Source organism: Heptranchias perlo, chromosome 24 (assembly GCF_035084215.1).
Source record: "Heptranchias perlo isolate sHepPer1 chromosome 24, sHepPer1.hap1, whole genome shotgun sequence".
NCBI classification, from domain to species: Eukaryota; Metazoa; Chordata; class Chondrichthyes; order Hexanchiformes; family Hexanchidae; genus Heptranchias; species Heptranchias perlo.
The window spans coordinates 14,393,435-14,409,765 of record NC_090348.1 but is presented as its reverse complement, the minus strand read 5'-3'; the positions used below and the strand labels follow the sequence as shown (position 1 = coordinate 14,409,765).

Sequence of the window (16,331 nt, the reverse complement as noted above, 5' to 3'; positions counted from 1 at the left end):
CCCACGCACCTAGATATCCCCCACGCACCTAGATATCCCCCACGCACCTAGATATCCCCCACGCACCTAGATATCCCCACACACGCCTAGATATCCCCACACATCTAGACTTTTTCCGTACACTCAGACATTTTCCACACACTCAGATATTCCACACATCCCGACATCTGCCACACATCCAGGCATACTCACACATCTGGACAACCCACAAACATCAAGACATCCCTCATACACTCACACATCCCCCACACATACAGACATCTGCCCCACATCCAAACAGTATCTACACAACCAGATATGCTCTACACACTCTACAACTGTCCTAGTTATACACTCTAACATCCTATTCATTTTCTCTATGTGACATTGGTTGGGGACCATCAACATTTGACTTACTATGACCCCCAGGTTCTTTTCCTGATCCACAACCTTAATCAGGTAACCCTGCATGGTATACGTGTGTCTGGAATTACCCTACCCCAAATGCATCATGGCATTTATCTACATTGAAGGACATCTACCATAAATCGGCCTATTCCCCCAATGTATCTAGATCAGCTTGTAGTCTGTTCATTTCATCAACATTTTTTAACCTGGTTGAAAAAGGGATATCTTCTGAGACATCTGCAATTTTTCATGACAAAAGTAATGAAGGTATTTGCTCTGGTGAAAAATACCTCTGCTCTGCCGAGTGACTGATGTTGCTAATGTCCCTTCTGGTAACATGGAATGAGCCGCAGAGTCATAGAAGTCTACAGCACACAATGAGGCCATTGGGACCATTGTGTCGGTGCTGGCTAGAGCAATCCAAAACTAATCCTATTGCTCCACACTTACCTCATAGCTCCGTATCTTCCTCTGGTTCAAATATTTGTCCAATTTTCATTTAAAAGGTGCAATGATCTCTGCCTCACTCGCTCCCTGTGCAAAGGATTCCACTCTCCAACAACTCTATGTAAAGAAATTTCTCTTAACCGAACATAAAGGTTGAGTAAGGTGGTGGTTTTCACTGTCATTGGCAGTGCTGTCCCTGTGCTGAGGTTGTCTGCAGGCTGGATTCCAGAAGGCAGCACAAATCTGCTATTTCCACCCCCCCACCCGGTGAATCTGAGCCTCACACATTTCAAGCTGGCACAGGAGGGTGCACCTCTGTTGTAGGCAAACCTATCTCACATTCCTCCTTTCATCCTCTTCTTTATCCCCCTCAAAAACTCAAATAGAAATGAACACCCATCGAAATTCCCATATTCCAATTTTTGATTGTACCGATCAAAAGAATCCTGCAAACAGAACAGAACCCTCAATTGCAGTTGGAAATTCAGCTATTGAAACTGAAACAAAAGTGAAACAGTCAATAATGCACGTCTAAAAAATCATGCAGTTCAACCTTTAGCAAGTAACCTCCTGATAGGCTAGAACGTGGCCAAACTTTACCACTCATTTTATATGGGGAGCTGAGCCTCAGCAAATTCCCCATGAGGAAATTGGAAAATTGCACTAAGCCTCATTATAATGTAGTTATCACGAATTTAAATAAGAAAATTAACATTTCACATAGCAGGTGTAACAACATTTTAGACTGGTCTGAATATGAAGCACTATGTGATTTGTTGATATAAATGTCCTCTTGATTTCATGGCCCTCACATCCATTCTGTGGTGGCGGGAACTCTCCTGACAACCGGAAAATGTGCTCTTGGTTTCTACCCTACCCTCTTTTGCTATTTTTAAGATGTTTCCCTTTCTTTAAATGCTTTGTTTTTCTTCCTCCATTTTACCTCTTTCATCTTATAGATATTTACTTTGTATCCTCAAATGAGGGATACCATTGGGATTGGCCTAGGCTATACTGTTTAATGGGTATGACAGCTGGTTAGGGCCTGTTTCTACAATTCTTAAAGGATATGCTGAACAGCCTCATTCTTTCCTACATACAGAGATGCCAATCTTGAAAATGGTCCAACAGATCATTCTGGCTGACTTGTCAGATTTCCATAGTTACAACCTAACCTTTTCCAGTGAGTTTGATAATGATTTGTTTCTGGAAGAAATGAGAGATATGGTGGGGGGCGGTCATTTTAACCTAACCTGCCCGGCGGATAGGCTAGCCATTTTACACCCCACCCTTGGAAAATAAAATCGGACGTGTGTAAAACGGGCGGCCAATCCAATCCAGCGTCAGTTTCCCGCCACGCGGGGTGGGTTAAAATGACCTCCAAAGAGTTTTTTGTAGCACCATCTTGCAGTTATCACAGAACATGTCCTAAACCTAAACAGGTGAATTTTGTAAATCATGAACGCACAAACATTATCAAATGTTTACACCTGGAATCCATTTTATATATTATTGCATTGTATGCAGTCTGGTCTGTAATGTTGTTTAGTATATATCCCAGATATGTTAAAGTGATGTCCCCTACTGGAGGAACATGGTACTGGTGGTAATACTGGAGGCTATGTAGCAAATATGAACTTATTCAGCTATTTTATAAATGTGTAGGTTGACTCAATTGTCAAAATTAGACAATAATTGATAGGGTACAGATGCCTCACCACTCACAGCAAGCCCATTTCCAGAAGCTTGTGATAGAATAAATGTCCTATGTTATTTCTGAAAAGATCAAGTCTTAGTTTTAACATTTGATTATTTTTGATGGTGCTGTAGAATTCTGTTTGGGCTAGTTTCCTTTTGTCATATTTAATCTACAGCATCAATAACGCAGTGTAAATTTGGTTTATATGTGTGCTAATAATATATTTTAAATTCATTTTTGAAAATTCTTTTGCCTCAGTTTTAGGAAACAAAGATGGCTTCTTGTAAAATCATTTCTTCACTGCTGATACAATATTACAAATCCTGGATGGGAAAAAGGAATGATACAATCAGTACATCATTATCCCTTCATTTTTATATTAATGAGATAAGCCCTGTGAACTTTCACAAATCAAATGTGCAAATGCTAAATTTGCAAGAGGTGCAGCTTTGTTAACAAGCATGTTGAATGAGGAGAAAAAAGCGTATTTCATTGCACAAAGACTATACTTCACTAATAGTGAGAGGATGCTGCATTGTCGGAGGCGTTGTCTTTCAGATGAGGCGTTAAACCAAGGGTCAGCATAATTATTATGTTTTAGGCAAGCTCTCGGCTAGATTCTCACCCTGGTTGGGGAGCTAGCCAGGGAGTAGTACAGAAATAGAAAATAGTTCCAGCGGGTCTTGGACACTTGCCACAGCGAATAGAGGCCAGCATACTCTAACACAGCTCGAGCACGTTGAAAGGGGTTTTTTACTTAAATTTTGCAGGGTTTAGGAGTTGAATTGATTGCCCTGTAATGAATCAGCTCCCTGTGAACCCGTTAAAATTCAAATCTTCCCTCTCTGGACACCATAGCAACACTGAACACTAGCAACATGGAAGCTTTCATAACAGCGTTGCAAGGGTGCAAATGACTGGAGATGCGTCGGATGATGAATGCCCATCTTTTGCATGCCCTTTGCATACTTCAGCCTCTGATTGGGCATTTGTAGTCTATGTCGCCTGGTCACCCCTGGGAGATGTGGGTTGGATCTGCCCAAACAGGGCCCGATATATTCTGGAAGTGGTGGGTGAAAACATGTAGCCAGCAGAGTGGATCCTAAAGAATTACCCATGCCCAGCCAACTGGAATTATACTGGGGAGCCACTGTAACTCCAGTAGAAAATTTCCTTCTGGATGTGCCAAAGGGTCTACATTTTCAATACCAATGCCCATCACTGAAAGTAATTGTTAAGGTGAAATATTTCCCAAAAGGTTGGTGCACTTTTATGACAAGGCTTTGCCCATAGGTCCAGACTAAATAAATGTTATTCTATTACAAGAACTTTGTAGTGCCCAAATATAACTAAGTTTTTGATCTGACAGTGTAACAAATACATTAATGAATTTTGTGCAGTGACCCTGAGAAAGTTTTTGATTTGACAGTATAACAATTACGTTAATGAATTTTGTGCAGTGACCCTGAGAAAGACATACTTTGCAGTTCCATGTGACCTTGCCAAAGGCCACTTGTAATATTTGGAAAGGGATGAAGATGTTACTTTTCGTCATTTGGATTGGTCATTGCCCAAGGTGGGAGAGACGGTACCAAACTGAGGATAACAGATTGTCAGTGGTGTAACAGAATATTTTTTCAAATTCAGTGATCCGACAATTTGTTTAAAATGGTCAAGTCAATCTGAAAAAAAAACTGATACTGCACCATTGTGAATGTTGTATAAAAGAATAGTTAGAAAACAAAAAAAATATATTCTACAATCTATCTATTGAGTGCACATTTCCTGTCCACAAACCTTACTTCCTGTTGTCACAATTTTTGATCAAACTTTCATGTCACCATTTACCATTGTAAAGTGCTACGTCAATGGTCACACAGCAATTCAGTATGGCTACTGATGTGTCCTGGTAATTTGCTGAAAACATCCTGTGTAATCTTATGTTTGACTACAAGGGGCTTACATTCACCATTTTATATTATTTTATACACAAAACCAAGTGATAACTATTTGAATTTTAGTGATGGGATGGAGTGTGGGTTGGAGTTAGCCTTATAACACTACAGGGCAGATTCTGTTACCTGCACTTGTGTCTAAAATTACCCCACACTCATACATTGGAATGGCTTTTTAATAGTCAATTTCTTATCAAAGTTACAACAGTTATCATTTCTACTATCTGTTCTTTTCTGAAAATTCTATAGGGTGGATTTTATGAATGCATAGTCCTGGCAGGGAGCCCCCCGCACTGGGAGCAAATACTGGAAAATTGCAGCTGTGCTACCCACAGTTTTTTGGGAGCAGCTTCCCAATATGCGCTCCCACTGGCTGAGGCTCCCCACCAAGAACATCCATTTGTAAAATCTACATTTATTCTTTCATGTCAGCTCATTATAGTAAATAATGCAAGCCGCAGCATCCTGTAAATTGTTGATACATATGTGCTACTATAAAATCTGCCGCGCCAATGTCAGGCGCACAGAACCTTACTTTATCTGTGGCTGTGTACTATTGTAATTCTTTCTGTAACACACCCTGGGAACTCAAAATATGCAGGTGCTTATGGTTGCCCTTGGTTATTGGCCGTTACACTGATCTAAACAAATAATGTTTGCAGTCTTGGATGATCATAGTCTAAACTACAAATCATCCTACGAAGAAAATATATTTCAATGTAACAAAAGATTTAGTGTCTGTCACAAAGGGAGTGAAGGGAACAGAGATAGAGAAAGAAAGACATGAGATTAAAAGGCAGAAGTGCCAATTAATTTTACCCAACACTGCTTTTGTTGCTATTGGATTTTGACAATAAAGAACCTTTTATTATCATTGGGGAAATAAAATTGCTTGTCCATAATGGTGATTTCAAATTCTTCGAATGGTGGCTGGACAGTAATTTGAACAATGGAGACTGTTGTGCTGAGTGATGATCTGACAGTGAATTGATAGTAGTAACATCAAGATGAAACCTTGTCGTGCACAGATTTTTCTTCATAGAAGTTTGCGTATTTGTGTTTATGCATGATCCGAATAAGCAGTGCAGGAATCTGGTGAGGTGAAAAATCTCTCTTCTCTTCATTATTTTCCCTTTCCATGCAACATATGAATATATAAATTGTATGAAAATGACGTAGATGTCACAGTATCCTGATGTTACAGGGATTTTAGTTCTTCATTCTTCCCTGAAAGAGGCAATCAAAGGAAAATTGGAAAAAGGAGCCGTCCTCTTTAACTGGCATTGTTTGCTAATAGTGGGGGAGAAATTCTTCTTTGTGATAGGTTTAGCATTTTTAAAGAATGGGTTTTATGATTTTATTACACGTTGTACACAGAATTTGCATCTTTTCTGAATCCAGTATCAACAGTCAGCCAATCAACAATAACAACTTGCATTTATTTAGCGCTTTTAAGGTAGTAAAAAAGTCCCAAAGTGCTTCACAGGAGTGTAATCAGCTAAAAATTGACACTGAGCCAAAGATGGAAACATTAGAATTGGTGACTATAAGCTTGGTCAAAGAGGTAAGTTTTAAGGAGGGTCTTAAAGGAGGAGAGAGAGGCAGAGAGGTTTAGGGAGGGAATTCCAGAGCTTAGAGCTTAGACAGCTAAAGGCACGGCCATCAATGGTGGGGCAAAAGAAGTTGGGAATGCACAAGAGGCCAGAATTGGAGGAACACAGAGATCACTGAAGGTTTGTGTGGCTGGAGGAGGTTACAGAGATAGGGAGGGGTGAGGCCATGGAGGGATTTATCAAAACTATAAGGCTGGATTTTTCTGAGTGTGAATGGTGCACAGATAACTTTATGTACTGCACATTTTTAGACCTGCTGGATCTTCTGGCGTCAGCCCTAATTTAATATGCAAGTTTAACTCCTCGCTTTGATTGGATATTTTGCTGAGGACTCCTCAATGAGTAACCAAATATCTTTCCAGCTGCAGCTCTTAAAGGCCATGACTGCAATTTAAATGGCAGCTGCAGCAATCTAGGCGAGTATTGAATATTTCATCATACTCCTGAAGAGCCTTGTAGATGGTGGAAAGACTTTGAGGGGTGAGGAGATGAGTCGCTCATTGCAGACTGCCTAGCCTCTGCCCTGCTCATATAGTCATAGTGTTGATATGCCATGACTAGTTCAGCGTCTGGTCAATGGTGACCCCCAGGATGTTGATGGTGGGGAACTCGGCGATGATTGTGCCATTAAGTGCCATCATGGGGAGGTGGTTGGGCTTTCTCTTTATTGAGATGGCCATTAACTGGCACTTCTGTGCCGTTAATTTTACCTGTCATTGTCAGCCTGAGTTTGGATGTTATCCTGGTCCTATTATAGGTTGGCATGCCTGCTTCATTATCAGAGGAGTTGTGAAATCATCAGCAGACAGCCCCACTCTTGACCTTATGATGATGGGAAGGTCATTAATGAACCAGCTGATGATGGTTGGACTGAGGATAGTTGCTGTGAGAAGGTGGTTTCCCTGAGGAACTCTTGCAGTAATGTCGAGGAGCTGTGATTACCGGCCTCTTGACAACCACAGCCTTCTTCCTTTATATCAAGTATGACTCTAGCCATTGGAGGGACTTCCATTTGGCTCCCATTAACTTCAGATTTGCTTGGACTCCTTGGTGCCATACTCAGTTGAGTGCTGCCTCGACGTCGAGGACAGCTACTCTCACCTCTCCTCTGACATTCAGCTCTTGCCTCCATGTATGCATTAAGGATGCAAAGTGGTCTGGAGCCACATGGCTCTGATGAAACCCAAACTAATCTTGCTGAGCAGGTTATTGGTGAGTAGGTGTTGCTTGATGGTACTATTGATGACTCCTTCCATCACTTTCCTGATAATTTGGAGGATAGAGCGCTAGTTGGCCAGGTTAGATTTGTTCTGTAGCCCTATCGCATCCTGTTGAGAATGCTGGTGGACAAACAGGCAACTAATCGAAGGAGGAGGCTCCATGAATATCCCCACCCTCAACCGTGGAGGAGCCCAGCACGTAAGTGCAAGAGACAAGGCTGAAGTGTTTGCAAGCGTTCACCCAAAATTGATGATTGGATGATTCTACTTAGCCTCCTCTCGAGGTCCCCACTATCATAGTTAGGACCTACGTAAGCAATCTTCCACATTGTCGGGTAGATGCCAGTGTAATAGCTGAACTAAAACAGCTTGGCTGGGGGACCGGCTACCTCTGGTGAACATGTCTTCAGCACAACAGCTGGAATATTATCAGGGCCCACAGCGTTTGCTACGTCCAATGCACTCAGCTACTTCTTAATGTCACATGGAGTGAACCCATTTGGCTGGACACTGGTGTCTTTGGCAGTGGGGACCTCAGGAGGAGGCTGAATAGGATCATCCACTTGACGCATTTGGCCAAAGACGCTTGCAAACACTTCAGCCTTGCCGCTTGCATTCATGTGCTGAGCTCCACCATGGTTGAGGATGGGGATGTTCATGGAGCCTTCTCCTTCTGTTAGCTGCTTGTCCACAACCATTCTTGACAGTGCAATATATTATTGACACACCTCTGTGCATTTATACAAAGAAAATGCAGAAATATTGGGCCTGATATTAGGAGGGCAGCGGGTTCGCAGCGGGGAGTCGACTGGGCGCGTGGGTAATGCACCCAGTGAAATCGGAGTGCTGCGCACGCAATCGCAGGCTAATTGGAGCCACCTACCTGTGCTTCCGGGTTTCGCACTGGTAAGCTGCGCAGTGGGCGGACTGTGCATGCGCAGCATAGACTGTCAGCTGGAGGAGCTCTATTTAAAGGGGCAGACCTCCACTGACTGATGCTGCAGGAAATAGGAAAAATTACAGCATGGAGCAGCCCAGGGGGAAGGCTGCTCCCAGGTTTAATGATGCCTCACTCCAGGTATTATTGGATGGGGTGAGGAGGAGGGACAGGACAGAGATCTTCCCCCCCGGCGGGTGGGAGGAAGCGGCCTGCCTCTGCCACCAAGAAGGCCTGGCTCGAGGTGGCAGAGGAGGTTGCCAGCACCACCAACATATCGCCCATCTGCTTACAGTGCAGGAGGCGCTTCAATCACCTAAGTAGATCAGCCGAAGTAAGTACACTTACTCATTCCCCTACACTCCGTCTGCCACATCACCGTCCCCACCCCACATCTCCTTCTGCACTGCCAACACTACTCTATCACATCACTACTCACACCCACTAAAGCTCATCCTCATCTTACCTGCACTTACTCACCTCGCCAGTACTCATCCCGCCACTACCACTCAACCCAATCCTCATACAATCTCATGGCTCTCTCTCATACTCACCCTCTCATGCATCTCTTTCACGGTCAGCCTCACTCAACCTGCCACTACCTGTGCTGCAGCCACAGGGCATGCATCATATATGTGCAGTAGCCAGCGTAAGGCAAACGTGTCATGAGCATGAAGGGGATGCACAAGGGTGTTTGAGGGTTTTTCATGGTTTTTACTTACATTTAATTTCTGACCAACTCACATCACATATTATATTGGCACCACTACTGCCACGTCTTTGCGAATCTTGTCTGGTTTGTGCAATAATGCCCTTTCCTGAGGATCACTATGAAGACCCACAACTGATGCCACCCATTGTGTCACTGCAGAGTGGGTGTAGGTGTATTTGCAGGGCTCTTTTGTGCAGACGACTGAGAGACGTCGGCGATGTCCCCGGTGGTACCCTGGAAGGATGCGGAGAAGAAGTTGTTGAGGGCAGTGGTGACTTTGACAGCGACAGGTAAGAAGATGGTGCTCGGGCCAGCCGGGAGCAACTCGGCATGAAGAAGGCTGCAGATGTCCACGACTACATGTTGAGTGACTCTGAGCCTCCGTGTGCACTGCTGCTCAGAGAGGTCCAGGAAGCTGAGCCTCGGTCTGTGGACCCTGTGGCGAGGATAGTGCCTTCTGCGACGCATCTCTCTCTGCGGTTGCCCTCCCTCCTGCTGTGCAGGTGGATGTGTCACAGCACTGTGTTGTGGGCTCCACATGTCAGAGGTGGACGGCGTGGCCGGTGAGGCTGGTGATGCTATTCGTCCTCCGAGGAGGTCATGACTGCAGCTGTGGCGGCCCCCATCTGGAAGATGTACATTTGAGGGGGTCCACAAGATAGGTAAATGTATCTGGACACTGGGGTAAGTGTGCAAATTTGTGAATTTTATTGTTAGGAGGAGGGTGGTGGAGGCCAAACTTTGTCCAAAGTGACAGAGTGGCCTCCTGCAATGAGTGAGGGTCTCCCCACCCCCACCTGTCAAATGGACCTTTGCAGCTGCCACAGGCTGATGGCTGCAACATGTCCATTTGAACTGGGAGTGTTTCCCCCAGTACAGGAAACAGTCCCAGTTGTTTGCAAAATTCCACCCCTCCTAAAATATTATGTTAATCAGGTCTCTAAAGGACCTGAAATACCTAAATAATTACTTTAAGTGGCACCCAGCCGGCTTTAATTGCCGGCAGGAGTCCCACATGCGGGGGCTGCACGCGCATGTCAGCGCATCACTGGGGTACCTGGAAGTGGGCGGGTTGAAGCCGGGCTCCGGACCCGCCCCGGGAATCCCCGATTTTCGCAGACCCCTGCCACGAACGCATCTGTTCGGGGGTGCGAAAATCGAGCCCATTATTTCCATGTCTAATTTTAGTAACTCTGTGTGATAACTTTACTCATTTTCATTTGCTCTACCTTTGTCGGTGAGTTGAGAAATGCAAAGTTTTCTGAGCTAATTTAGCTGCTTTCTGCATTGGCCACAAAACTATATTTCGAAAGTGCAGCGCACAGCCTGGATCGTGAATGCTATTTTTGCACATGTTTATTAATTTTATTTTCACCACTGTCAAATAATAATTTGGGGGATTGTGTAAGAAAATGTCTGAGTATATATTAAAGTAAATTCTTGAGACTAAAATAGTTTTCAGTAGACAGATTGTGAAGCAACATAGTTTGGAGCCTTGTTTACATCACAACTATCAATTCAAATATGTTCCAAATTAGGTGTTGCTTGAAATGAAAGTACACCTTGTAAATGGTGAAATGCATTATCACAAAAGCTCTCAGTTTTAGGTTCCAGTGTAACTCTTTGAGTAGAGTGGCCTTTTCAGCTTTCAAAACACACATCTTTTCTGTTACATACCATCTGCAAGAACAATTTCCTGCAAATCAAGAATAACACATTTTATGAGGTGGAAAGGAGAAATATCCAAAAGCGTACAATAGGATAACTCACCGATTCTGCACTCCCAGCACTACTGTGCCAGTTCTCTGAGTCTCACTCACCACTGGGGGTGCAAGTAAGTGAATTTATCCTAATTCATAGTGGGCTTGGAAACAAACATTTGTTTAAAAATGTACATTGGTTGGTATTTCATCTTTGGTGCAGAAACGCTCCTGCAAGGGGTTGAAAAGCTGGCTCCAGGCAAACTACATGGTATCAAACTGATATAAGCAGCCTGCTGACCTGTTGTGCTCGAATGTGCTGCTACATGTATTTGCTATGTGGTGTGATACTGCCCAGTGGTATCCAATAGCACTAAAATCAGCACACTTTGTGACGTCTTCAAAAATGCACCTTCAGCTAAGTCAGGTAAAAGCGCTCCACAGTTGTGTGCCCTTGTTATACTAACCAGCCCAGCACAATGTTGCCGCTTTAAATCGCATTGTCTCAGTTCCATCAATTAGCTTATACTGGTCGCACGCAGTCAGGCGCGCTGCCTTGCTCCAAAGCTTGGAGCATCACTGCGCATAAAGGGACACAAATTTCAGAGGGGACTAGTGCACCAAGTATGAATTGGGAATAACATGCACGCGCACACTCACATCAATCTCTTATGGCATTGCCCTTGAATATTGAACACAAAGTGAATTCTCCAAGAATACAATCTGCAACACTGAAGTCAAGTTGACGTGCACCTCTCTGTGAAACAGTACAAGCCATGAACTATAATGTAATTCCAAATTAATATAACTAATTAAATAATGTATATTAAACCATTTATTAAATATAATGGCAATCAATATTTGAAATAACCATATGTTTAACATGAATCAAACTGTATTAAATATAAAATATCCAAATCATTATTTATCCAGTTTATGACAGTGAACTATTGAGATCACGGGGGTAAAATTCCACTTCACGGGGGTGCAAAATGGGTGGCAGTGGATCGGCCACCCATTATATACGCTGCCTGATTTTTCTCTCCATTGACTACCATCTGAAATGCTTTGCAGCCTACAGACGTCAAAAATTTTCCCACACCATAAGAAATTTTCAAATTGTGACATATTTTCCCACATTTTGTGCCAAATATAAGACCAATGTGTGGGTAGATTCACATACAGTCTTAAGAAAGTAACATCACTGGATGTTAGATACTCCTCTCACATGGTGTCATACAAACTTTTTTTTTTGGAAGGCTTCACCAGTGGCCTAGTGGGTAAAGGTACTGCCCAGTGTAGTAATAACTATAAAGACCACAGGATTCCAGTTTTGATTCCTGCTTTGTAATGAGTTGCCTGTTCTCAGCTCGGGCAGCAGTAGGAGTGCTGCAACTGGTTTCAGTGCCCCTGGGGTAGGGAGGGATAAAATCAACCAAGATTCCCACTCCTGGTCACTATCTGGTAACTCCTGTTGGACAGGGCATGTGTGTGCCCACTGGGTGGAACAGAATCAAGCTCTCCTGTTGTCCCACAATCAAATCTCCAGGTTATGCTCACTATTTAGGCTCACACATGAGGAATGATACCTGGGCAAGGTACAGGAGGGGTGTTGGAACCGTACCCCAGAACGAGTCATTACCTTCAGGAAAGGAGGGGAGAAAATTGGGAGAAGCAAATTTTCCGTTTGCTGAAAACATATTAATGGGAAAATGCCAGCAAAATTGGTGTTCGCAGCCTGTATGATGGCAGCTGTTTCAAACCATAGGATGCAGAACATTCCAATTGGCTCAAATCTGTCATTCACTACAGAAAAAATGTGAATTCAAATTAGATCTTAATGCAATTGCTTCTTCACACCAGAGATTATCTGAGACATTTCGGTAAATCTCTTCATCCCCTAAAGTACGCATTTTTGTTACTGTGTCAGCTGAACATTAATTTCTACCTAACAATGTACCAGCTTCTTAACTCTTCTCTAATTGTGTTGTAGCACTGCAGCATATGTTTAACGCCTCCTGGGAATCATGTGATTGCAATCTGCAATGATGACATCACAGTAGCCTCTCACAGCCTGCAGTCAGTGTGCACACAGCTCTGCTTTGAACAGTCACTAGCAGCATCTAGTGACATTTACACACCCACACACCGACACACATACACACCCCGACAGACACTCTGGCCCGCACATATATATGTAGAATGCATACAACCTGTAACTTAATCCTTTGCTTAATATGATATATACCTAAGCTTTGCTGCTGTGGTTTACAATATCATCTGAACACTGAAAGTAAATGAGTATAGTACAACCTTATTGCTCTCTGTGTATCAGCCATAATTCTACAACTACCTCTCTCCATCCATGTATTCTATCTATCAGTCTCTTTATCTATCCATCTCTCCATCTATCTTTATCTATCTATTTGTCTCTTGACCTTTATCTCTTTTTCCACATTAACCTATATCTCCTCTAGCTATTTTTCTTTCCCTATTTAATCTATCAACCTATCAATCGCTCTATCTCTATCTATTTCTAAATATCTCTTCAACTATCTTTATTTTTTACTCTATCTACTTATCTGTCTCTCTTTCAATATTTATTTTTCCATCTCTATCTATTTCTGCTATTTCTTTCTCTCTATCTCTATCTTAGTCTCTCTAACTATCTCTCTTTTCATTCTACCCGCCTTTCTATTCATCTATTTCTCTTTCTATGTGTCTATCTCTTTATCTATCTCTCTTTCATTCTTTCTGTCCCCAGATTTCTGTCTCTAACTGTGTGTCTACTTTTATCTATTGCCCTCTCTTTATCTATTTCTCTCTATGTTCCTCTCTCTATCTATTTCTTTTCTCCACACTTTGATTTCTCTGTCTATCTCGTTAACTCTCTGTCTATTTCTCCATTGTGTTTAATGTTGGATGATTTTTCTTGCCGATTTTCCTCGCCCCGCCTCGTGCACGGCCCAGGTCCATCCCCCGAGCAACCTGTCCGCTGACCAGGCCTTGCACTGGGAACCAGAGGCAGAAACAGAAAGGCAGCTGCAGTCCTGGCCACCGGCCTCAGGGCTTTTTAGCTGCGACTGTAAAGCAAGCAGCCAGAAAGTCCCAAGGCTCAAAGATGCTGCTGGGCAAGGAAAGAAATGCCCTATCTACTGCTGTTATCCTCTTTGGGTTACTCCCGGGCTTCCCCAAACCCTTCAGACCAAGGAAGTATCCTCTCTATCACAAAAAGCGCCTACTTCCACCTCCATAATATCGCCCATCTCCATCCCTGCTTCAGCACATTTGCTGCTGAAACCCTCATCCATGCATTGTTACCTCCAGACTCGACTATTCTAATACTCTCCTGACCGGTCTCCCGCCTTGCATCCTCCATGAACTTGAGCTCATCCAAAGCTCTGCTGCCTGTATCCTAACACGCACCAAGTCCCATCCAACCATCACCTCTGTGCTCGCTGACCTACATTGGCTCCTGGTCCACCAATGCCTCGATTTTGGAATTCTCATCCTCATGTTCAAATTCCCCCATGGCCTCGCCCCTCCTTATCTCTGTAACCTCCTCCAGCTCTAAATCCTCTGAGAACTCTGCCATTTGCAACATCAGCTAGCATGGGGGACAGGAAGGGAAATTGGGTGGTCAGCAGTTTGGTGGGAATAGGGTCGAGAGAGCAGGAAATGGGTCACCTTGGCAGACTGGAATAGATGTGACAGTGTAACTGGAAATGTAATGAATCTAATGATGATTGCCTCTAAAGGTTTACTATAAACTGGGAACAGCATGAGAGTGCAAAATTCCTTGAGTTTACACTGGAAACCAGGGGTTGGATTCAGCTTATAGCTGCCAAATAAGACGTGAAATAACCTCGGTTGCACTGTTACTCATATTTGAGAATAGTTCAGGAAATATTGAACTTTTACAACCTTATTGTAATAGTTGAGGTACTTAATTTTTTGTTGATTCTATGTATGAAACAAATTTTATTTTACCTGCACATGTTTCCCATGGCTTCTCAATCTCGCCAGTGAAAAGGAGGCGAGAAGGTCCGAATCCATGAACAGAGAGACCTAAGCAAGTCCTCCAGCCATGTGACACTGAATATCCAGCCTTTTTGTTTGAACGAGCTAGAAAGGAAACTACAGGAGCAATCAACTGTGAAGGCTGCCATAAATCATTTGTGATCCAGCAGATTCCAAGCAGTAACTTCTTCATGGAAGTTGTAGATGCCAGCTGCAAATGCACTATTGGACCAATTACAATGGACCCTATAGAAATAATGTATAATGAATCCCTGAAATGTGATCATCTCAGATCTCAGAAAATCAGAAGAAGTCCGGACGTCTGTCATCCATTCAATGCTGAAGAAAATGCAAAAGAATGCGGACGTGTACTGGGCCAATAACCTTCGCTTGCAATTCTGCTGCTGTCTCTCATCGTTGCATTGTCTCAGAGGTGACAGAAACTCTAGTATTAGGATTTTGGCATGCTGAATCCATAGGAAGAATCATAAACTGAATGACACAATGTAAAGGAAATGCCAAGCAGTGGAAAACCCTCTTCTACATTACACAAAACACTAGAAACTGTTGGTGGAACGATGCTGAAGATAAATGTTAAAACAGAAGTAGGTAAAAGATTTGCAACTTATGCAAAATATATACAGATATTGTCATTATGGTAACCATAAACTGTGAGACTAAAAATTCACTTTGCAGACATCATTGGTGATTGATTGTTTTGAGCCTTGCATTATCCTTAAGAGATTGGACCTGTTTGTGTATGTTTTGAAATAAATTATCTTTTAAATGATCCAGGAGGCTTGATGTAGCGTGGAATACCTTTTGTTTTGTCAATTGTTAACTCTGTGTTCCATAGAAATATCTTTTTTATTTCTCTATATTAATAGCAAATGACTATAATATAAAGGAAACTAGTTAGTAGTTGTCTGTGTACATAGACTGTTCACTGTGCTAAAATATTGTCAACTTGTTGCTGAAATCACAATAGAAATAGATATGAAATGCAAAATCACCTTTTCAACAAACTTTTAAATTTAAAAAGAAATTATATAATTACCAACCAGTGTTTTATTTGAAATGCTCATTTGCTCAAATTAGCAATTTATGGTCTTGATTTCCAAATGGGTAAAGCTAAGGATATTGTAGCAAGAGTTATTCTTTGTTAACCTTAAAAAATGTTCTGTGAAGATTTCCAAATATGCACATTTTGTATGATATGTCCAATGATGCTGAATATTATAAGGAGGAATATTGGAGAAATGTTTGAATAGGCATAGAATATTTGATCATTTGCATTACTTTGAATAATGAGGAACATTGTAAAAAGTACCTTACCTGCCATGATCAGACCCCCGCAATTGGCTGACCACCCGCCCCCCCCCCCCCCCGATGGCCGATACCCTCCCCCTTGATGGCTGAGTCCTTCCCGATGGCCGAGACCGCCCCTCCCACTGTCCTAGATGGCATCAGAAACCCCCCCCCCCACCACCGATGTCCTCCACGGCCCACGATCTCTCCCCCCACCCCCACCTCCTATTCCTGACTGCTTTCCCTCCCGACAAGCAACCAGCCTCTCAATCTGGCTGGCTGTTGCATGGAAAACCTGGAAGCAAAAATAATTACCTTGAATTGAGTCGCGGT

The 16,331-nt window shown here is 42.9% G+C and overlaps 1 protein-coding gene across 3 annotated transcripts in view; it reads left to right on the top strand.

Moving 5' to 3' along the window:
- The window catches only part of LOC137341578 (potassium voltage-gated channel subfamily A member 1-like), a 71,262-nt gene extending 55,816 nt beyond the window's left edge, over positions 1-15,446 (top strand). For all 3 annotated transcript variants that reach the window (XM_068004796.1, XM_068004794.1, XM_068004793.1), the window contains one exon: positions 14,697-15,446. The gene's annotated coding sequence lies outside the window, so the exon portion shown is untranslated. The remainder of the gene's footprint in view (positions 1-14,696) is intronic.
- Positions 15,447-16,331: the final 885 nt, after the last annotated feature.